Below are 24,715 nucleotides of genomic sequence, written 5' to 3'. Positions count from 1 at the left end.
GAGAATCCAAACAAACGTGTGGCTCCTGAAGAGGGCAGCAGCCTTTTCAGTAGTTACAGGGGCAACACTCGATGATTGACTGGTCTGAATTTGTAAAATTAACCAGAACGGTCTTGGTACGGCGAACGACTGAAAGCAAAGGGAAACTACAGCCGTAATTTTTCCTTGGGATATGCAGTTTTACTGTATGGTTAAATGATGATGGCGCCCTCTTGGGTAAAATATTCTGGAGGTAAAATAGTCCCCCATACGGATCTCCGGGCAGGGACTACTCAGCAGAATGTCATCAGGAGAAGCAAAACTGGCATTCTACGGATCGTAGCGTGGAATGTCAGACTTCTTAATTGGGCAGATAGATTAGGAAATTTAAAAGTGGAAATGGATAGGTTAAGGCTAGATATAGTGGGAATTAGTGAAGTTCGGTGGCAGGAGGAACAAGATTTCTGATAGGTGAATACAGGCTAAAAAAATACAAAATCAAATCGGGGTAATGCAGAAGTAGGTTTAATAATGAATAAAAAATAGGATCGCGGGTAAGCTACTACGAACAGCATAGTGAATGCATTATTCTAGCAAAGATAGATACGAAGCCCACGCCTACCACAGTAGTACAAGTTTATATGCCAACTAGCTCCGCAAATGACGAAGAGATTCAAGATATGTATGATGAGACAAAAGAAATTATTCAGATAATGAAGGGAGACGAAAATGTAATAGTCGTGGGGGACTGGAATTCGATAGTCGGAAAAGGAAGAAAAGGAAAAGTAGTAGGTGAATGAAAGGAATGAAAGAGGAAGACGCCTGGTAGAATTTTGCACAGAGCGAAACTTAATCATACCTAATACTTGGCTTAAGAATCATGAAAGAAGGTTGTAAATGTGGAAGAGGCCTGGAGACACTGGAAAGTTTCATATAGATTACATAATGGTAACACAGAGATTTAGGAACCAGGTTTTATATTGTAAGACATTTCCAGCGGCAGATGTGGACTGACCACAATCTATTGGTTATGAACTGTAGATTAAAACTGAAGAAACTGCAAAAAGGTGGGAATTTAAGGAGATGGGACATGGATACTCTGAAAGAACCAGCGGTTGTAGAGAGTTGCAAAGAGAACATTAGGGAACGATTGACAAGAACGAGGGAAAAAATACGGTAGAAGGAGAATGAGTAGCTTTGAGAGATGAAATAGTGAAGGCAGCAGAGGATTAAGTAGGTAAAAAGACGAGGTATAGTAGAAATCCTTGGGTAACAGAACAGATACTGAATTTAATTGATGAAAGATGAAAATATGAAAATCTAGTAAATAAAGCAGGCAATCGTCTCAAAAATGAGATCGACAGGAAGTGAAAAATGGCTAAGCGGGGATGGCTACAGGACAAATGTAAGGATGTACAGACATATATCACTAGGGGTAAGATGGATACAAGAAAATTAGAGAGATCTTTGGGGAGAAGGGAACCACTTGTATGAATATCAGGACCTCAGATGGAAAACGAGTTCTAAGTAAATAAGCGAAGGAAGAAAGGTGGAAGTAGTGTATAGAGGAATTATACAAGAGCGATGTAGTTGTTTGGGGGAAATATTGCAGAAATGGAAGAGGACATAGATGAAGATGAAATGGACATATGATACTGCGTGAAGATTTCAAAGGAGCACTGAAAGGTCTAAGTCGAAACAAGGCCCCGGGAATAGACAGCATTCCATTAGAACTACCGATAGCCTTGGGAGAGCTAGCCCTGATAAAAATCTACCATCCGGAGAACAAGATGTATGAGATACGCGAAATACCCTCAGATTTCAAGAAGAATATAATTCCAATCCCAAAGAAAACAGGTGTGAAAATTACTGAAGTATCAGTTTAATAAGTCACGGTTGCCAAATACTAACAAGAATTCTTTACAGACGAATGGAAATGAGCCATGGCTGGCTCATGTTATGCTTTGCATTAAACCCTGGTTGCGATTCTGTGTTCAGTCTCCCGCAGTTATCGCGATTATGCTGTTATCCTCTCTCTCTCTCTTTGCGAGTGGCAGCAGCGGTGTGTATCGATATTCGCACCTTGTACTATTTTTGGCCTGGCGCTTATAGTTCGGGCTCTGCGGTGTGCGCTGAGTTGGTCGGTTGGCGTGGAACTCAAGGAAATTTCCGCCGCGCGTAGTTTGGCCGAGGCTGCTGGCGGCGTCCACATGCGGTCGGAGTGTGTGGTGGTGTTCCCATTGCTACGAGGTCTGTGGCTCACCGATCCCGGACACGGAAGTTGAGGTTTGACTTAATCTACTAGCAAGTCACGACTGTTCACATTGTGTCGTTTGGATTTCGTTGTCGACTGTTGGGATATTCCCGCGAGTAACAACCTGTGTTTTCAAGTTGGCAAATTTTAGCCACCCTCCGGTCGAGTTTAACTGTACTTGGTTATTTTCAATTGAAGTGCACCAGCGGAATCTTCTGCCTTGTGGTAGTTAACGTTCTGGTTACTTACTCTGGCCGTTGACATTAATTCAGGCAGTGTATTTTCACCGTGTTGTCGCTGTCCAGCACGGTGTGTAGTTTGACAACTCAATATATAATTGGTTGTGGGCGCCAATACTTTCTACGTTGTGCCATTGAACTCCCTGGTGTGTGCTGGTCGGGTGGAGTGGAAGATATCTTGTCGGTGGGTCCGTTGACTGTCTGTCGGTTGGGTTGTCGTCGGATCGAGAATGGTTGGGCCGACTGCCTGTCTCGACTAAGCGAGTGTTAATGTTTGAATTACAGGCCGACCCTCGGAAACTTCTGAGCGCCGTTGAGTGTACTGCCTCGTTTTATTTGTTCTTTTTGTTTATATTTGTATGGCTTCTAGCCGATTTTTAAATTAAGGTTGTTTTGCCCTTAAGGCGTAAGATTGTTTGGGCCTTCAGCCTAATTAAAGAACTGTTTTAAGGTAAGGCCTTTGGCCTTTTAAAAATTTATTTTAGGTTGAGTCTTAAGTGATGGGCTTTCAGCCGATTTTAAATTAAAGTTGTTTGCTCTTAAGGTGTCAGATTGTTTGGGCTTTCAGCCTAATTGAAAAATTGCTTTAAGATAAGGCCTTTTGGCCTTTTAAAAATTTATTTTGGTTTGAGTCTTAAGTGATGGGCCTTCAGCCGATTTTTAAATTAAAGTTGTTTTGCTCTTAAGGTGTCAGATCGTTTGGGCCTTCAGCCTAATTGAAAGAATTGATTTAAGATAAGGCCTTCTGCCTTTCTCCCGCTTCCGGCCATCAGTGCTTTAGGTTTTCCGTGATTTCCCTAAATCGCTCCAGGCAAATGCCGGGATGGTTCCTTTGAAAAGGCGCGGCCGACTTCCTTCCCCGTCCTACTCTAATCCGATGAGACCGATGACCTCGCTGGCTGGTCTCCTTCCCCAAACAACCCAACCCAACCCTTCTGCCTTTTACATTTCTGATTTTGGTTTGAGTTTTAAGTTATTGGTTTCTAGCCGATTTTAAATTAAAGTGGTCTTGCCCTTAAGACATGAGATTGTACGGCGCATTCAGCCAGTAATTAAGTTCCAAAAATTAATGCTGTGTTTTTTTTTAAATTTTCTTGGCTCTTGTAACGTTAGGTCAAATAAATAAAGTTGTATGTTCGAGTATAACTGACAGCCGCTTATTTTGGCCCCTTTCCACAATTTAAACTACCTGTCCTGTCCTGCTGGTTTAGCAGGGCATCGCAGGAAAACTGGTAGAAGCCGACCTCGGGGAAGATCAGTTTGGATTCTGTAGAAAAGATGGAACACATGAGGCAATACTGACCCTACGACTTATCTTAGATGTTAGATTAAGGAAAGGCAAACCTACGTTTCTAGCATTTGTAGACTTACAGAAAGCGTTTGACAATGTTGACTGGAATACTCTCTTTCAAATTATGAAGGTGGCAGGGATAAAATACAGGGAGTGAAAGGCTATTTACAATTTGTACAAAAACCAGATGACAATTATAAGAGACGAGGGGCATGAAAGGGGAGCAGTGGTTGAGAAGGGAATGAGACAGGGTTGTAGTCTATCTCCGATGTTATTCAATCTGTATATTGAGCAAGCAGTAAATTAAACAAAAGAAAAATTTGGAGTAGGAATTAAAATCCATGGAAAATAAATGACAACATTGAGGTTTGCCGACGACATTGTAATTCTGTCAGAGACAGCAAAGGACCTGGAGGAGCAGTTGAACGGAATGGACAGTGCCTTGAAAGGAGAATATAAGATGAACATCAACAAAAGCAAAATGAGGGTAATGACCATGCCAAGGATGAGCCTGGACAAAACGGACCGCATCTGATGAATCAATAAACCAAAGTTACTGACTTGACACCAAGACAACGCCGACCGTATGATATACAAGGTAGTCCATTGATCGTGACCGGACCAAACGAAAAAACTACAAAACTTGTCTGGCTTGAAGGGGGAAACCAGAGGGCGCTATGGTTGACCCGCTAGTTGGCGCTGCTATAGGTCAAACGGATATCAACTGCGTTTTTTTTTAAAATAGGAACCCACATTTTTTATTACATATTCGTGTAGTACGTAAAGAAATATGAATGTTTTAAATGAACACGTTTTTTCGCTTTGTGATAGATGGCGCTGTAATAGTTACAAACATATGGCTCACAATTTTAGACGAATAGTTGGTAACAGGTAGGTTTTTTAAATTACAATACAGAACGTAGGTACGTTTGAACATTTTATTTCGGTTGTTCCAATGTGACACATGTACCTTTGTGAACGTATCATTTCTGAGAACGCATGCTGTTACAGCGTGATTACCTGTAGATACCACATTAATGCAATAAATCCTCAAAATGATGTCCGTCAACCTCAATGCATTTGGAAATACGTGTAACGACATTCCTCCCAACAACGAGTAGTTCGGCTTCCGTAATGTTCGCACATGCATTGACAATGCGCAGACGCATGTTATCAGGCGTTGTCGGTGGATCACGATAGCAAATATCCTTCAACTTTCCCCACAGAAAGAAATCGGGGGACGTCAGATCCGGTGAACGTGCGGGCCATAGTATGCTGCTTCGACGACCAATCCACCTGTCGTGAAATATGCTATTCAATACCGCTTCAACCGCACGCGAGCTATGTACCGGCCATCCATCATGTTGGAAGTGCATCGCCATTCTGTCATGCAGTGAAACATCTTGTAGTAACATCGGTAGAACATTAAGTAGGAAATCAGCATACATTGCACCATTTAGATTGCCATCGATAAAATGGGGCCAATTATTCTTCCTCCCATAATGCAACACCATACACTAACCCGCCAAGGTCGCTGATGTTCCACTTGTCGCAGCAATCTTGGATTTTCCGTTGCCCAATAGTGCACATTATGCCGGTTTACGTTACAGCTGTTGGTGAATGACGCTTCGTCGCTAAATAGAACGCGTGCAAAAAATCTGTCACCGTCCCGTAATTTCTCTTGTGCCCAGTGGCAGAATTATACATGAGGCTCAAAGTCGTCGCCATGCAATTCCTGGTACATAGAAATATGGTACGGGTGCAATCGATGTTGATGTAGCATTCTCAACACCGACGTTTTTGAGATTCCCGATTCTCGCGCAATTTGTCTGCTACTGATGTGTGGATTAGCCGCGACAGCAGCTAGAAGACCAACTTGGGCATCATCATTTGTTGCAGGTCGTGGTTGACGTTTCACATGTGGCTGAACACTCCCTGTTTCCTTAAATAACGTAACTATCCGACGAACGGTCCGGACAATTGGATGATGTCGTCCAGGATACCGAGCAGCATACTTTGCACACGCCCGTTGGGTATTTTGATCACAATAGCCATACATCAACACGATATCGACCTTTTCCGCAATTGGTAAACGGTCCATTTTAACACGGGTAATGTATCACGAAGCAAATACCGTCCGCACTGGCGGAATGTTACGTGATACGACGTACTTATACGTTTGTGACTATTACAGCGCCATCTGTCTCAAAGCGAGAAAAGTGGTCCAACTAAAACATTCATATTTCTTTATGTACTACACGAATATATAATAAAAAATGGGGGTTCCTATTTAAGAAAACGCAGTTGATATCCGTTTGACCTATGGCAGCACCGAGCGAGGTGGCGCAGTGATTAGACACTGGACTCGCATTCGGGAGGACGACGGTTCAATCCCGCGTCCGGCCATCCTGATTTAGGTTTTCCGTGATTTCCCTAAATCACTCCAGGCCAATGTCGGGATGGTTCCTCTGAAAGGGCACGGCCGACTTCCTTCCCCATCCTTCCCTAATCCGATGAGACCGATGACCACGCTGTCTGGTCTCCTTCCCCAAGTCAACCAACCAACCAACCTATGGCAGCGCCATCTAACGGGCCATCCATAGTGCCATCTGGTTTCCCCCTTCAAGCTACACAACTTTCGGGCTTTGTAGTTTTTTCGTTTGATGCTTATTTCGTGAGTTATTTGGCCCGGTCACTATCAATGGACCACCCTGTATAAAAAGACTGGTCTCCATAGATGATCAGAGGAGCAAAATCTTCGTCCTGATCTAGCACCATTGATCCTTTCGGAAATTCTATCCTATGAATTCTTGTTCTTCTCGCTACTGTGAAACATATCTCTTCTACTGAAAACCCCAAAGATTGCCAGATTTTGTAACCGATACTAGATACAGAATCATCTTTGCAGTAATGCTGCGGTAATTATTCCGCGAAGTAATGAAAATATTGAAATCATAAAATTGAGTTGGTGTTGCTTGCAGCATAATAAAAAATGGGGGTTCCTATTTAAGAAAACGCAGTTGATATCCGTTTGACCTATGGCAGCACCGAGCGAGGTGGCGCAGTGATTAGACACTGGACTCGCATTCGGGAGGACGACGAAAAAAGATCCCAAAGCTAGACACAACGCACATCGAATTTTATCTTAATAACGCAATGAACGCAACTCCGTTCGTCCGAACTGCCCTGAACGTCTCTGGGGTGAGATGCGACTTGGCTGGCAGTCACACCTGGCGACCTCAGCATGGTTGCAGAGTTGTTCGCTTTGTTACAGGAAATGTTGAAGAACGTCTCTGTAGAAGGTTTCCACAACGTATTTCAGACTTCCGAGGTGACAAGATGTGTCGACAAATGTGCTGCTATTAGACGACGGGCGTTCAATATATAATGCAACATATTTTTGTTCGCATCCAATTTCGGTTGGAAAAAAATCTGGAATTTATTGTTATACATCGTGGAATATTCCCGCTTCATCCCCTATATTTTCATGAAATTCCGATGCTTGGTGGCACTATACATAGCCTTCAAAATGACGTCTGTGTTGGAGGCGCGTTCCAATCAGAGAGGTGTTACTGAGTTTCTCTTGGAGGAAATTCAGAGTTCACAAAATATTCATAGGGGCCTGCACAATGTCGATGAGACCTGGTACTAAACGAAAGCACAGTGAGTCGTTAGGCGAGGCGCCTCTCGTCATCGCAATAAGGTCGTGCAAACCTGTCCAATCTCTGGCGTGTTAGCCGGCCGCGCACGCGAGGGGTGTCCGCCCGGTCTTAGGCGCCATGCCACGGTTCGCACGGCTCCCCCAGTTGGAGCTTCGAGTTCTCCCTCGGGCATGGGCGTGTGTGTTGTCCTTAGCGTAAGTTAGTTCAAGTTAGATTAAGTAGTGTATAAGCCCACGGACCAATGATCTCAGCAGTTTGGCCCCATAGGAACTTACCGCCAATCCAATCCGACCGCAAACAACTGTGATGTGCGGTCACTCTCATTCGAGGTGGTCGAAGGACCACAATCAGACATCCTCTTCTCCATGACAACGCAAGGCCTCACCCAAGTCTACGCACCCGAGAGCAGCTCACAAAACTTCAATGGACTGATATTCCTCATCCAACCTACGGCCTGGATGTCCCACCTTCCGACTTCCATCTGTTCCAGCCAATGAATAATGAACTCCGCGGGAAGTAGTACGGGGATGATGGGGAGATTATTGATACAGCAGGACATTGCCTCCGAAGTCTACCAGTAGAGTGGTACCATGCAGGCATACAGGGCCTCACAGTAGGGTGGCGTAATGGCATCGCATTGAAAGGAGATTATTTTGAAAAACAGGGTTTTGTAGCCAAGAGTAGGGAATAATATGGTGTAATGAAATCCTGAATAAAACCCGCCTTCTTTCAGAAAAAAAGTTAGTTGCATTTCGTATTGAATGGCCATCATGACAGCTTCAGATAGATAGTTTCTCACGAATGTCAGGTCGTTAACAAAGAAACAGTTTAAATTTTATACGATTAAACAGAATTTCGAAACAGTTATTGAAGAGAGTGCAAAAGGGCATTGTAAAACGGTATAGAACGCATTCCATTCCCATCAGTTCAATGTTTGAATGTAAGTTGTCCGTGGTTTCGTTTAAAGACTTCAGGGAAGTTCTTCATCAGTCACAACTACTTTCTTCCTATATCCTTCACCATTTGAATTAGTGATAAGTCAGATGTCACTCCAATCAAAGTCTCGTATTTTTCTGGTGAGATGTTCGAAGGTTGTGACTGACAATGAATCGGTTTCTGATTAATTTTTAATTTTAACCTCATGTTCATTTGAAAAGTATATTTAAAAGCTTCATTCACGGCATTCCAATGCTGAACAACTTTTGCGATAAATGTATTTAATATTTCAAGTCCATTGACCTTATAAGAATTTCGCTTAAATAGACAATTCAAAACAGCCAATTTCTATGAAATAATCGATCTTTCAGTTCGAAAATTTGTTTTAAAGAGAAATTACGCACCTCCTCCCTCATCTCAATAATAGAGTTAATTATCTTTCCTCCGGAAAATCAGATTGCAGTATGTAAAAGACTATCTACACTTCTCATATCCTCACATAGTATTTATAGTAAACAGTTATCTAGTGGCCGATATTTTATGAGGTTAATGATAACCTCATCAAAAGCATTCTTACGACAGACAGATTTTTTTTTTTTTTTTTTTTTTTTTTTTTTTTTTTTTTTTTTTTTTTTTTTGGCTACAGCTGTCATGCAGGGTCCAGTACAACAGTTTTTGGAAATATTTTAATAAACTTTCACCCATCTTCAAAAATTTCCAAATGTGTGTGAATTCCTATGGGATGAATCTGCCGAGGTCATCGGTCCTTAGAATTCCACACTACTTAAACGAACTTATGCTAAGAACAACACACACACCCATGCCCGAGGGAGAACTCGAACCTCCGACATGAGAGGCCGCGCAGTCCGTGACATGGTCCCTCCAGCCTCGCGGCCACCCCGCGCGGCTTCAGCCTTCTTAATGTTGCAGATATCTATGCCGTTCTCCCATAGTATTTGAGTCTCTTCAAGAAAAGAATTTAAAGATCAAATATATCAGCTCAAATAGTAAATGTGGCAGAGAGTTATATGAAAGAAGGTCCTCCAGTAATGTGTTTTTATGGTGATACATTTTATTGTTGTTGTTGTGGTCTTCACTACGACTGGTTGATGCAGCTCTCCATGCTAGTCTATCCTGTGCACGCCTCTCCATCTCCGAATAGCCATTACAACCTACATTCATTTGAACCTGCTTACTGAGTTCATCTCTTGGTCTCCCTCTACAGATTAGTGATTCTTTGTTGTCTCAGAATGTGGCCTATCAATTGATCCTTTCTTTTAGTCAAGTTGTGTAACAAATTCTTTCGTCCCTAATTCCTCGCCGTACCTCCTAATTAGCTACCCGATCTGCCAATCTAATTTAATCTTCAAGCTTTAAAAGCTTCTATTATCTTCTAATGTGAAATGCTCATCTCGCACGTTTCACTTGCATACAAGGCTGCACTCAACACAAATATCTTCAGAAATGATTTCCTATCTCCAATTTATATTCGAATTTCAAAAAACCCTCTTCTTCAGAAACGCTTTTCTTTTCATTGCCAGTCTTTATTTTATATCCTACTTCGATAATCATCATTTTATTTTACTGCACAAATAACAAAACTCTTCTAATACTTCTAGTGTCTCATTTAATAATCTAATTCCCAGTCGCCTACTCCAAGGACCTCGTTTCTGCTTAGTTCTTTCAGTTCTCTGTCAAATTGTTCTCTCATTATCACACCTGTACCTACTTATAGCAACACAGCAAGTGCAGCTACATTGTTAGATTTATTTTGAGAATCAAGTGCAGACAATTTTGTCGAGCTGAGTTCTATAAAAAAATAAAAATACACCTTTCTTTGTGTATGTTCGTAAATTGCTTGTACAAATCACAATCTGGATCACGTTTTTAACAAGAGACGACAGAATAGTACGGACTGCTGTGGATGCGAGTGCACTGTGACGCGAAAAACAGGATGGAAAACGGTGGCGTTTTAAATGCCTGCTATCGTTACATAGTGTGTCGCCTTTCCCATGGTGACGAATTAGCCGTCTGCGAGTTTGCCGTCTGGTCTCTGATAAATACAGCCTTATGCGTTATGGTTGTTGCTTTTGTATCTATTATCCAGATTAGTAAGTGGGAACGTGTTTTAGTTACTATTCTATTTTATTTTAATTTCGTCCACGGCTCAAATTTTACAGTATTTTGCAAGTTACTTTCTTGGGTGTATAAAAGAGGCACGTAATCGTCACGAAACCCTTGAGTGATATCCACAGAACGATAGGGCTACATGGAACACAGTTTAAAAAAAAAAAAACGTTAGATACAGACTATCTTAGGAAAAACCACAGGTAAAGTGATTGCTGAGCTGTTCTTATGACACTGTGATCTTCAGTGAGAATGCACTCACAGCACATTATTACCTTGATATGTTAAATTCAACTGAAAAGAATGCAACCACTATAATTATTTCACTCTTGGAGAGAGGAGAGGTTGCATGTTAAACTGTTTCTTTCTGATAATCATCTGAGTGGTGCACAACAATTACAGCCCAGAACTGAGGAAATCGTAACCTGAATCATAACTGAAATGGCCCACAGCACGTTGAACGAATTACTCAACTGACTTGAATTTGTAGAAGTTACCAATTTTCTCATATGAGAATTTGTCAAAACTACCATTCGCACACACATAAAAGGTTTTCTGAATGAAAGTATGTTTGGTCGATCTGTCTTAGGCCTTCCCTTTTCCAGTACCTCTTCCGTAATATGTAGCTAATTTCGTCCATTTTTCCTCACCCAGCATTCAAAACCTCCTTTCTCCTCTCATCTTAACTGCTGTTCATTTTAATTTAATTGCTTCTCTGCTCAACCATATTTCAAAACCATAGAATAGTTTTTCTTATTTCTTTTGGCTTCGTGACTCAACATTGCAAGCTTCTATATTACATTACAAATAACACACTCTGCGAATGTCTTTCTTATCTGTATTCAACAAGCCTTCCACATTTTAAACAGTTCCTTTATAGCTAGATATTCTACTTATTGTATCATTTGCTCCACACACCTTCCATTTTCCATCTCCAAACTTCCTCAGAGCCTAAAAGATTTTATTGATTCCTTGGCTTTTCTTCAAACGAAACTTTAACGGAACCCATGTGTTTGCTGATTCTGATTACTTTGGATTTTTTACCTTTATTTTCATCCAATTTTTTTACACTTTTACGACAGCTTCCATCACAAATTCTGCTTACTTCTGTCTGCATATACTGTTTGGTCACCTTTATACTTTGTTGTCTTTGTCCCTTCTGCTCCTACTATAATGCCTCTTGCGTTTTTAATGCTCTATACATTACTTTCTCAACATAAATATAAACCTTTGCAAATATTATTCTCAACTGATTTCTGGAGCCATTCCTTATTCCCACATTTTCTCTTTTGCACAGTTCCTTTGTCAGGCTTCTATCCTTCTGCTCTAAACAAAAAGATCTCAAAATCTTTCAGAGGATTCTTCAGGAAACTCTGTCAAATGCCTTTTCCCAATCAACAAAATAATTATACATTTTCTTATTAATTTTTCTCATTATTTACCGTAAATTTCTCAAGTTTTCAGTGCAATGTAATGTTATTAACAGACATTACGTCTTGGGTTGCTCGTGACTAGCATCTAGGCTACGGATTATTAATTAATAATATTCTGTCGTCTGTCACAAATTTTACTTTATAATTTTTGTCCATTGCGTTTCGGAGTTACAGGTCCGTTTTCAAGGACTATGTGGACATACTGAGTGATACATCTGCTCCAGTTTTGCGTCTAACAGTGAAAGAACGACGAAGTTGTTACATTTAACGAGATAAACAACAACTCAGGAAGGATTAATGAGATAAAGCTAGAGATCTGAGAGAAATAAAGTCTAGTAATATATTACCTACGTTCTACCACATGACTTTCGTCTTCTGCTTTGACGAAAAATTTCACGTTTCCACTTACATTTCGAAATTATTGTACATGTTTATTACAGTACTACATGACTCAATGTCGCATGTTACCCTAAATTACAAAGATATGAGGGAGCGTTAGATTTACTATTATATCCATTTACATAATTGAAGAAATAAAATAAGAAATTAAAGCATTGCTTAGAGGCATAACAGTTAACAATTTGAGTTTAACACGCTTACATGTTTAACACGACATCTGACATACTTATTTACATACAACGTCACTTAATAATCATTGCAGTTTGCTATTTCTATTGATAAGTATTTAATTTATACTTTTTGCGACTGTAACTTCAGGTCGCGTTCCTTTGCCATCCCGAATACGAACTGCCTCAGTTTTTCGTTAAAGTTCTCTGAGTACAATCCTACATACAGCTTTTGTAACATGATTATACAACTGATTGTCGTCTATTCTTTATATACTTAAGCCACCGTGTTTCTTTGTAATTGAATGTTCAGGTCAAATGCTCTCGTCATATAGCTTATTTAAGATCAGTATACACTACTGGCCATTAGAATTGCTACACCAACAAGAAATGCAGATGATAAACTGGAATTCATTGGGCAAATATATTATACTGGAACTGACATGTGATCACATTTTTACGCAATTTGGGTGCACAAATCCTGAGAAATCAGTGCCCAGAAAAACCACCTCTGACCGTAATAACGGCCTTGATACGCCTGGGCATTGAGTCGAGCAGAACTTGGATGGCGTGTACAGGTACAGCTGCCCATGCAGCTTCCACACCATACCACAGTTCATCAAGAGTAATGACTGGCGTATTGTAACGAGCAAGTTGCTCGGCCGCCATTGACCAGACGTTTTCATTTGGTGAGAGATCTGGAGAATGTGCTGGCCAGTGCAGCAGTCGAACATTTTCTGTATCCAGAAAGGCCCGTACAGGAACTGCAACATGCGGTCGTGCATTATCCTGCTGCAATGTAGGATTTAGCAGGGATCGAATGAAGGGTAGAGCCACGGGTCGTAACACATCTGAAATGTAACGTCTATTGTTCAAAGTGCCGTCAATGCGAACAAGAGGTGACCGAGACGCGTAACCAATGGCACCCCATGCTATCACGGCGGGTGATACGCCAGTATGGCGATGACGAATACACGCTTCCAATGTGCGTTAACCGCGATGTCGCCAAACACAGATGCCACCATCATGATGCTGTAAACAGAACCTGTATTCATCCGAAAAAATGACGTTTTGCCATCCGTGCACCTTGGTTAGTCGTTGAGTACACCATCGCTGGCGCTCCTGTCTGTGATGCAGCGTCAGGGGTAACCGCAGCCATGGTCTCCGAGCCGACAGTCCATGCTGCTGCAAACGGCGTCGCACTGTTCGTGCAGATGGTTGTAGTCTTGCAAACGTTCCTATCTGTTGCCTCAGGGATCGAGACGTGGCTGCACGATCCGCTACACCCATGCGGATAAGATGCCTGTTATCTCGACTGCTAGTGATACAAGGCCGTTGGGATCCAGCAGGGCGTTCCGTATTAACCCGCTGAACTCACCGATTTCATATTCTGCTAACAGTCATTGGATCTCGACCAACGCGAGCAGCAATGTCGCGATGCGATAAACCGCAATCGCTGTAGGCTACAATCCGACCTTTATCAAAGTCGGAAACGTGATGGTACGCATTTCTCCTCCTTACACGAGGCATCACAATAACATTTCACCAGGTTGCGCTGGTCAGCTGCTGTTTGAGTATGAAAAATCGGTTGGAAACTTTCCTCATGTCAGCACGTTGTAGGTGTCGCCACCGGCGCCAACCTTCTGTGAATGCTCTGAAAAGTTAATCACTTGCATATCACAGCATCTTCTTCCTGTCTGTTAAATTTCGCGTCTGTAGCACGTCATCTTCGTGGTGTAGCAATTTTAATGGCCAGTAGTGTAGATACTGCTCCATTTACCATGGTTTTTAATGTTTAAGTTGCTATTTTTTCACAGCCCGTTACTTTTCCCGTCTTCAGACCGTGAGTGGCCTTCTCATCTGAACTTAAATCTCTGGTGGAAGATTCATCTCATCACATTAAAATTAATTCTCCAATTTTAGCCATGTACTATGTCCTTGTATTTCATCGAATTCCTAACATTCTCCCTACTTATCCCTTTTTTGTTTTCTTGCCGGCCGGAGTGGCCGAGCGGTTAAAGGCGCTACAGTCTGGAACCGCACGACTGCTACGGTCGCAGGTTCGAATCCTGCCTCGGGCATGGATGTGTGTGATGTCCTTAGGTTAGTTAGGTTTAAGTAGTCCTAAGTTCTAGGGGACTTACGACCACAGCAGTTGAGTCCCATAGTGCTCCGAGCCGTTTTTTTTTTTTTTTTTTTTTTGTTTTCTTTGCTTGATGTCTATTTAATACACGACCTTTTGGCTTACTTTTCTCGAAACTAACATTTCATTTTACCTCTTATTAAATTACAATTTACAAATGAAAGGGTACTCCTAGTAACAGATGAAAAAGAATTACAAAGTATTGTGGATATCATTTGTAGCTTACCGTGCACAAAGAGAAAGAATATAATTAAATGAAAATTAAATATTTCAGCTTAAATAATAGTATTACAAATTGTGATCCATGTAGAGGACATCGTGTGAAAAAAACCCACTAACTGCAGATCTTCTCGAACAAAATGAAAATACCAATAGTTTTGCTGAGAGGCATGCTCGTACTCCCCTTCAGTATGAGTACACGGTGCTACGTAACATACTGTAAAGAACGTTACACAAGAAAAAAATGAGTGAGTGCTTCAATAATGATCGAAGTTACCACGACTAAGAAATGAATTGCTGAAATAGTAAACTTTTTTACCTTAGCGTTATTGTTTCTTTTCAGAATAATAAGTTACATCGCCTATGCCACCTGCTCTGATCATACATTCTTTGTATATTCAGTATGACGATAATATTAAGTGAGGTAGTCGAGTAATGGTGCCTAATTGCATACGGTTTACTCAATGGCTGACGAGAGAAGAAGAGCAGAGGAACAAGAAAAAGAATTAAAGTCACCCAAAACATTTTATGGACGAAATTGAATCAGACTGTGTCTCTGTAAGCGTTTACTCTCTCTGCTGAAAACTAGAGTTCTCGATGTAAATATTTGTTGTATTTAATCAAAACACTACCCACAAGTTAAAGGAAAGGTATATGGAATGAAAATCAGTACAAATAAAACAAAAGTAATTTCTCCAGGAGGAAATAAAAACGGAAAGATAATACTGAATGGAGAAATATTAGTACATGTGTACAGCTTTAGATAGTTTGAAGCAGGATGGAAACTGACTGGAAGAGCAACATAGAAATTAAAACCACGATAGCAATGGCGAAACGGTTATTTTATAATAAAAGGAGTATTTTATACAGCATTTTGGGCAAAATTTGTGATACATTCCAATAAAAAGTTTTGTATGGAGTGTCCTGCATGGTGTTGAAACGTGGAGACTGAGGAAGAAAGATAGAGCAAGGCTGGAGGCATTCGACATGTGGAAATGGCGGAGTATAGAAAGAATAAGTATGATGGATAGAGTGAAAAATGAACAGTTACTGAGACAAGTAGGAAAGCAAAGACAATTTCTGAAAGGAATAGAAATAAAAGGCAGAAACTGGAATGGACATATATTAAGGAAGAAGGAGTGCCTTATGAAAATAATCTTCAAGGGAAGGTGTATGTGGACGGGAAGAGGAAACGATGTGGAGGAAAAGATTTGAGATCCTGGATGATGTAAGGGACGTCAGCACATACAGTAACATTAAGAAGAAAGCAATGGATTGCAGGAAATGGAAATGCAAAGAACTTTCTAATACAGCAGAAAATTCATGATGATGATATTACAATTACTGCGATCTGTAATACCTAGTATATCTGGCGTTTGCGGTTTTACCGAAGCAGGAGTGGCTACGACGGGCAAACATTACGCACCGCAAACCACGGCTGCGAAGAGCTATCTTGAGCATCCAATTAAACAAGCCCTGGAAAATGGCCGCAAAACTGTATTTGAGAATAAAATCGGTTTAAATATGACGAATATTTTCTCCAATATTATTTCACTTAAGACTTTAGAAATAGCACTCCTCAGTAGTACATAAATCACGGACGACTACACGCAGCTGAGAAGTATTTCGCACAGAGCTACGGCGAAGGCTAAGTGATGGTGACGGACACTGGAGGCGACCATTACCACATACGGCGATGACGCGAATTGGTAATCGATGTCACCAAGGCTGCCTTGTGTGAGGACAGACGCTTCCACACTGTCGCAGACGATCACTTTAAAACGTTATACAGGATCCTAGAAACCAAGAATTTTCCGTAAATTCTTATCGATTCGAGACTGCATTCCGAGATTAGCATAGAGCCTGCATTTTAATGCAAAAGATGACGAATTACCCATATGGGCTTCAAATTCAAACCTAAATATTCAAATGGTTCAAATGGCTCTGAGCACTAAGGGACTTAACATCGGAGGTCATCAGTCCCATAGAACTTAGAACTACTTAAACCTAACTAACCTAAGAACATCGCACACATCCATGCCCGAGGCAGGATTCGAACCTGCGACCGTAGCGGTCGCGCGGTTCCAGACTGAAGCGCCTAGAACCACTCGGCCACACCAGCCGGCGCTGAATATTCGATCATAGAATTTTCCGTTAGTTTTAAGTAAGTACCGAACTCAAATATCGTTTCTACGAGTTCTCATAACGAAAACGAAAATAATATAAAAATTCAAATGAATAAACTTTTCGTCTTCTTAATGCAGTTTGCCATACGTCAGAATTACTTTTACTATCCTTAGGCAGAAAATGATAAAAATATGTCCTTAGAAAGATATGTCCGAAACATCATAAAATGATAATAATATGTCCTTAGAAAGATATGTCTGCAAATCTTTCGTCTGTGATTTTGAAATACCGTTTTTCCAAGTTCTCAAATCATAAACAGATAACGAATTTCAAAACGTCCTCTAGCTACGCGTACTTCACAGTGAGCTCTATAGCCATACACTTACTGAATTAAGGTGTCATGTTTATGAGGTTTCCGCAAATCAATCGGAAAAAAGGAACCCTTATAGTATCACTTTGTTGTCTATCTGTCTGTCTGTCTGCATGTCCGCCTTTTCAAAAGCCTTTTTCTCAGGAACGGGTAGAGGATCAAGCAGAAATTTTTGTCACATATTAAGGACTACTGTCCCTTCGTTTCGTAAAAAGTGAAACTTCTAAGTCAGTCCAGTCAAAAGATATGGCATTCATGTCAAGTATTTTGGCACTTGCAAACTCACTCATTAAAACCTATGGGGTTCTTCCCCTTGGCGTAGAATCATGAAATTTGGCAAGAGGAAAGATTTCGCAGTACAAAAAAAGAAACAAATCAGAAAACTGTTAATTTATAAATATATTTTTCTTTTGGCATTTGTTTTCAATCTTCAAACTTGAAATTAAGACACTCTCAGAAGTCTTGGCATCCCTGCGATCTACATTTTGTCAGTATCAACGTCGAGATTCTCAATTCCCGAAATGGGTGAACTCACTATACACACAGATAACTAAGTTTGTACGGAACCGAGTCCTACTCGCACCTGGCCAGTTCTTCCACTCAGGCTGCATTCATTCAGACGTCTTCTTCGTTGCACAACTTTTTTCGGCTTTTTAATCTATTATTGAATGTGTAGCTGTACAAAATGTTGTGGACGTAACTTGACGGAAAAGGTAGTTGTGCTGGAATTGGTGTTTGGTCTACAAATTTTACTGTTTTGATGGTTTGACATATAGTCAGTGCACTTGCAACGAAAAACGTGTCCAAAGACACAACGCTGAGCAAAGAATAAATGTGAGGACGGACTAACAATGTCAGGTATCTACGAAAGCATATTTGTCCGTAAACCTAAATACAAGCTGCACAAATCGAAATAAAAACGGTATTAATGGGACATGGAGGTTAAAAAGAGGAATACTCGAAAATTTTAAAGTGCACGGACTATTTATAAAACTAGTTGTATAACGAAGAAGGCTACATAAAAATAACCTAAATAGGAAGGTGCTACCTTCACTGATGGTATACTTATTTCATATACACATGCACTCTCGTCATTTGTGTGGTACAGCAGCGCTTTAAAGTGCAAACTAAAATCGTGTGCCACTGTTTGGGAGATCCGTATGATGTCCCTCCACGTGTTTATTCACGACAGTCCTCCACACCTCCTACAAGATGTACCAATGAAAATTTACGTCTATATTCGGCAAATCACTTTACGGTCTGTGGCGGAGGTACAGAGAAAAGGCGACGTCCTGGTATGATGCCATTACGACTCAATGAAGAGACTGAGAAGGAACGTTCTCTCTTCTGGCAGCCGATTGTCGTAACTCACAGGAGGAAGGGAGCATTCGAAGCGATTGAAAAAAGACCAGGTAATTCCGGTTTTCAGGTAGAGTCATCGAACAAATGCATCTTACTGTAAGCGTTTAACGCTCACGTGAATCTGTTGTAAAATTCTGGCACACATTTTAAGCTGTGTTATAACTCTTCTGGAGACTGTAAATCTGCTCTGTAGAAACCAAAAGATATTCCATAAACGACGATCGTGTAAAACCCAGCTCGCTCTGTTCATCGGCGCCTAGATTGGTGCCGATTTCCGAAAGGCTTTCGATACTGTACTGTGATGTCACATAAGGAAGAAAAAGCAAACGTACGAGATATCAGACCAGCTTTTTGTTTGAATTGGAGGGTTCCTAGCACAGATAACACAGTCATTCATAAAAGAGAGAAATCTTCAGAAGTAAAGGAAGCTTCGGACTTACATCAAGGGAGTACTAACAGATCTGTTATTGGTCACATTAAACACTGACAAAAATGCGAAGCACTTAGAAGGTGAGGAAGACACGAAATAAAACTTAACGAGTTGAGATGGTGTATGGAGTTATATTTGAGTGATTGCAAAACAGAGTCAAATTTACAAAGAACTTGGCAGTGTGAGCCGACTTATCGATGTTACGTTGTAGCCTCTCTGGCCTGGATGCTTGTACTGACTCGGCTTGGAAGGGTATTAGGAAGCCGTTGCAACCTCTCATGAGGTCAACCATTGTAACTAGTCCTTGATATCTTGGATACCGGGATGTCTGAGCTGGTCCCGCTCATATCCTGTCATGGACAAATCAAGGGATCTAACTGGCCAAGGAAGTAACCTTAACACCACGAACACAGTTCACAGAGAAACGTCCCATATGTGGAAGAAAATTGTCCTGTTGAAAAATGGCATTAGAGGTAACACACGAGGACGCAGGATGTCCGTGGCTTACCGCTATGCCGTCGGAGCTCCCTCAGTCACTACCAGCTGTGCCCTTAAGTCATCCCGACGGCTTCGCACACTCTGACTGCAGGAATAACCGTGCCGTGCCTCTCCAAAACATTGGAAGAATGAAAACTCTCCCCATGCCGCCGCCATACTCACCGACGATGGACAACCGAGGTAGTGCAGAACCGCGATTCATCGCTGGACACAGTGCAACGCCATTCGTCGGCAGTTCATGCTCTCCGGTCTCGCCACTACTCTGTTGGTTTAAAAGAGGAGGGGAGGGACGAAACTAACAGGTCATCGGTCCCTCGCTCCGATTAAAATAATTCCAGAAGGGTGGGAGTAAAACAAACGAGACACAAAAGAAAGCTGGAAGAAAGGGAAAACCACAAGAACGACAGAAAGGCAACAAACACTACAAAGAAAAAAAGAGGGCAAGAAAACCACAGAGAGGTGCAAGAAAGAGGTAGAAGAGATTAAAAGAAGAAAACAGATTACCATGGCTGGCTGACCATGAGAAAAAAAAAAGAAGAAGCCAGCCACTCTGCAACACGTTAAAACCTCCACCCTAAAAGCATTAGGATGGAGTACACAGAGGGACAAAAGACATGCGCTAAAATTTAGATCAAATGATAAAACCCACCCTCACGAATAAAACGTAAAATTAAAGCTGCTGTTGAGGCATTGTAGCCCAACACCGAAGGTAGGGTGCTGGGAAAGTTAAAAGTCCGCCGCAGAACGACTAAAACTGAGCAGTCCAGCAAGAGGTGGACCACTGTCATTTGTGAGCCACAGCGACACTGAGGTGGGTCCTCGCGATGGAGGAGGTAACCATGTGTTAGCCACATGTGGCCAATGCGGAGACGACAAAGGACAACTGATTCCCTGCGAGAAGCCAGCAGGGAAGACTTCCACACATTCGTAGTCTCCTTAATGACACGCACTTTGTTGTGGGTACTGTTATGCCATTCCATCCCCCAAAGCCGAAAAACCTAGCGGCGTAACACAAAATGCAGGTCAGATTCAGAGATTCCCATCTCCAGAAGCGGTTTCCGGTTAATCTGTTTGGCCAGCCTGTCAGCAAGTTCGTTGCCTGGGATTCTGACGTGTCCTGGGGTCCACACAAACACCACTGAATGACTGGACCGTTCCAGGGTATATAGGGACTCCTGGATGGCGACGGTAGCACTGGTCGATAGTTTATAAGCTGCTCAGGGAGTCAGGAATGAGAAGAAACGATTCACCAGAACAGGAACGGATGTACAGAAGCGCACGAGATATGCCTACAAGCTCTGCAGTGAATACACTGCAGCCAGCGGGCAACGAATGCTGTTCAAAATGCCCTCTGTGGACATAGGCGAAACCAACATTACCATCTGCCATCGAGCCGTCGGTGTAAACAACTTCAGAGCCCCGGAACACGTCAAGAATCGAGAGGAAGTGATAGCGGAGAGCGGCAGTGTTAACGGAGTCCTTAGGGCCAAGCAGAAGGTCCAGACGAAGCTGCGGACGAGGTGTACGTGAGTGGACCTCAAGTAGAGGTCGTAAAGGGAAGGACTCCAGTTCAGAAAGAAGGGATCCCACGCTAGCCGAAATCGTTAGCCCTGACCTGGGTCACCGATGCGGGAGATGGACTGCTGCGAGTGGGAAAAGGAGATGGTAAACCGGATGCTCAGGAGAACTAAGAATGTGTGCAACATAACTGGCGAGCATTTGTGCACGTCGGATTTGCAATGGAGAGACTCCGGCCTCCACCAGGACACTGGTCACCGGACTCGTTCTCAAAGCTTCCGTCGCTAGGCGAACACCACAGTGATGCACTGGGTCGAGTAAACGCAACGCTGAGGGAGCCGCCGAACCATAAACCACACTCCCATAGTCCAGGCGGAATTGAACAAGGGCTCTGTAGAGCTGCAGCAGCGTAGAGCTATCTGCACCCCAGCTGGTGTTGCTCAGGCAGTGGAGGGCATTGAGGTGCTGCCAGCACTTCCGCTTAAGCTGACGAAGGTGAGGAAGCCAAGTCAATCGGGCGTCGAAAACCAGTCCTAAAATCGATATGTCTCCACTAGAGTGAGTGCATCGTCATTAAGGTAAAGTTCTGGTTCCGGATGAATGGTACGACGCCGACAGAAGACCATAACACACGAGTTTGCTGCCGAAAACTGGAAACCTTGGGCTAGAGCCCATGACTGCGCCTTGTGATGGCTCCCTGTAGTCGCCGCTCAGCAACACCAGTACTGGTGGAGCAGTATGAAATGCAGAAGTCGTCTTCATACAGAGAGGGTGAGATGGACGGCCTTACAGCCGCTGCTATACCGTTAAGGACACTAAAAACAGATACACTTGGACACGGAAAGTACGAAGCGACAGGAAATTTTGGATAAAAATCGGGAGTGGGCCTCCGAGACCACACTCATACAATGTGGCAAGGTTATGATGCCACCAGGTGGTGTCATACACTTTTCATAAATCTAAAAAGACGGCAACAAGGTGTTGGCATCTGGAAAAGGCTGTTCGGATGGATGACTCGAGGGACACGAGATTATCAGTGGTAGAGCGACCCTGGCGCAAACCACCCTGGCACCAGCCAGTAGGCCACGTGACTCCAGGACCCAATCCAACCGCCAACACACTATATGTTGCAGCAGCTTACAAAAAACGTTGGTGAGGCTGATGGGCCCATAGCTATCCACGTAAAGCGGGTTTTTGCCGTGTTTGAGCACCGGAATGATGGTGCTCTCCCACCATTGCGATGGAAAGACGCCATCGCACCGGATCCGTTTGAAGAGGACGAGATGTCGCTTGTAGTCGGATGAGAGATGTTTAATCATGTGACCGTGGATCCGATCCGGCCCAGGAGCTGTATTAAGGCAATGTACAAGGGCGCTGAGGAGCTCCCCCTCTGTAAATGGGGCGTTATAGAGTTCACTGTGGCGTGTACTGAACGAGGGGACTTTCCTTTCCATCCGCCATTTAAGGGTGATAAAGGCGGGGGGGGGGGGGGGGGAGGTAATTCTCCGACGCAGAGGCTCGAGCATAGTGCTCATCAAAGTGCTCGGCAATCGCGTTTGCGTCGGTAGATAACACTCCATCGATGTTAACACCAGGGACTAGTACGCAAAAGGACGTCTTATCTTCACCCAGACTTAGGAAGGTGACGTATGGCATCCAATGGTCGAGACGCATGTCTCCCAACACTCCTGTTTCCATCCTTTTATAAGCTGACGAACGCGGGCACGGAGCCCTTTAAAGTCCATTAGGTGCTCTAGGGAAAAGTGCCGCTTATTTTGCTGTAGAGTTCGCCATCGCTCTTTAATTGCCTCAGCGACTTCAGGCGACCACCAAGGTACTGACTTTTGCCGCGGGCACCCTGAAGTACGAGGGATCGCGTTTTCCGCCACTGAAACGATCATTGTAGTGACCTGCTCAACCACAACATCAATGGCACCATGTGGGGGAGATTCAACGGTGACAGAAGAGGTGAAGGCATCCCAATCTGCCCTGTTAAAAGCCCATCTCGGTAGGCGTTTGTGGGCATGACGCCGGGAGAGTGACTAGAAGATGAGGAAGTGGTCACTACCACACAGGTAGTCTTGTGCTCTCCAGTGGGCAGATGAGAGAAGTTCTGGGCGCAAAGGGATAAATCAATGGCCGAGTAAGTGCCGTGAGCAACACTGAAATGTGTGGGGGCCCCAGTATTTAAGAGGCAGAGGTCGAACTGAGCCAGTAAAGTTTCGACATCTCTGCCTCAGCCAGTAAGCATGGTGCCAACCCACAAAGAGTTATGAGCGTTAAAATTTCGCAAAAGTAGGAAAGGTGTATGGAGTTGAACAATCAGTGCAACCAATGTGTTCAGGGGTACTGCACAATCTGGAATAAAATATACTTTGCAGTCAGTTATTCCCTGTGTCGTCCTTATCCTGACAGCCACAGCTTCAAAAGGGGTGTGAAAGGGCATAGGTACACTGCATACTAAGTTCAGGACATAGACACAAACTCCACGTGACATTCTGTTATAGTCGTTACAGTTCTTGCAATATCACCTATAGCCACGGAGGACCAAGTGTCCGAATTGCCAGGAACCCTGATGGACCCTGATGGACGCACCACTCGAAATTGGCACACAGCTCGTCGTCAGACTGAAAAAGAAGATCCTTGTGGAATATGATACCCTAGACCATGTTGAAGCTCTTAGGGAGCGTGATGGTAACAGAGACATCCCCCAACTTGTCACAAGCGAGTAGTACCTGTGACTGGGCAGAGGAAGCTGTTTTTTATCAAAACTGACTCTGACCACACATTGGACAAGCCCTCCACCTCCCCAAACTTGTCCTCGAAATGCTCCACAAAAAACTGAGGGTTCATTGACAGGAAAGATTCCCCATCAACTCTCGTACATACGAGGTACCAGGGTGAATAAGCTTCACTGCCACCCTTAGCCTGGCGTTGCTCCCATGGTGTGGCTAGAGAGAGGACCGATTTGGGGTCATATTGCTTAGCATTGAAGTTTTACTGCTTAGAGAATTCTGGTGGTGGACCACCAGCAATATATGATGTATTACGCTTCATGGCGTGTCATCCGCCCTGATTCCACCCACTCTGACTAGGGGTCCTCCCCACAGGCGCCACCCAGACTCAGCAAGGGCCACCTGGCAGAATGGCCATTGCTGAGAGTCCTGATGCCCCAGGATGACAGGCATCTACTCCTTGGCATACGTGGGGAGTTAACAGCTCAGGCATCAGCAGAACGATCCTTGTGTAGTCAGGAGGCTACAACCAACAGGGTACATGGCGGCCCCACCGAAATGGACTGGCTATCATGCTGGATATGAGATGCAAAGAAGGCCATGGTCATAGTCGGCGGAAAGCGGCATTGCATAGTGGATGGAGGAAGGTGTCCTCACCCAAGAGATGGAGAATGAGCGGGACTGCAATGCCACGATGAAAAATTGGGCTTAAGATCTCAATGCATGATGGACACGATGCACCATGAAAGGCGACCTTCCCCATTTGGCTCGCTCCTCGGGAAAATTTTGAAAAATGGAGGTCAAACCTTACAGGGGACCACCACAT

The sequence above is a fragment of the Schistocerca serialis genome, chromosome 4 (assembly GCF_023864345.2).
Source record: "Schistocerca serialis cubense isolate TAMUIC-IGC-003099 chromosome 4, iqSchSeri2.2, whole genome shotgun sequence".
Taxonomy (NCBI): Eukaryota; Metazoa; Arthropoda; class Insecta; order Orthoptera; family Acrididae; genus Schistocerca; species Schistocerca serialis.
Note: the sequence above shows the minus strand (reverse complement) of the source record.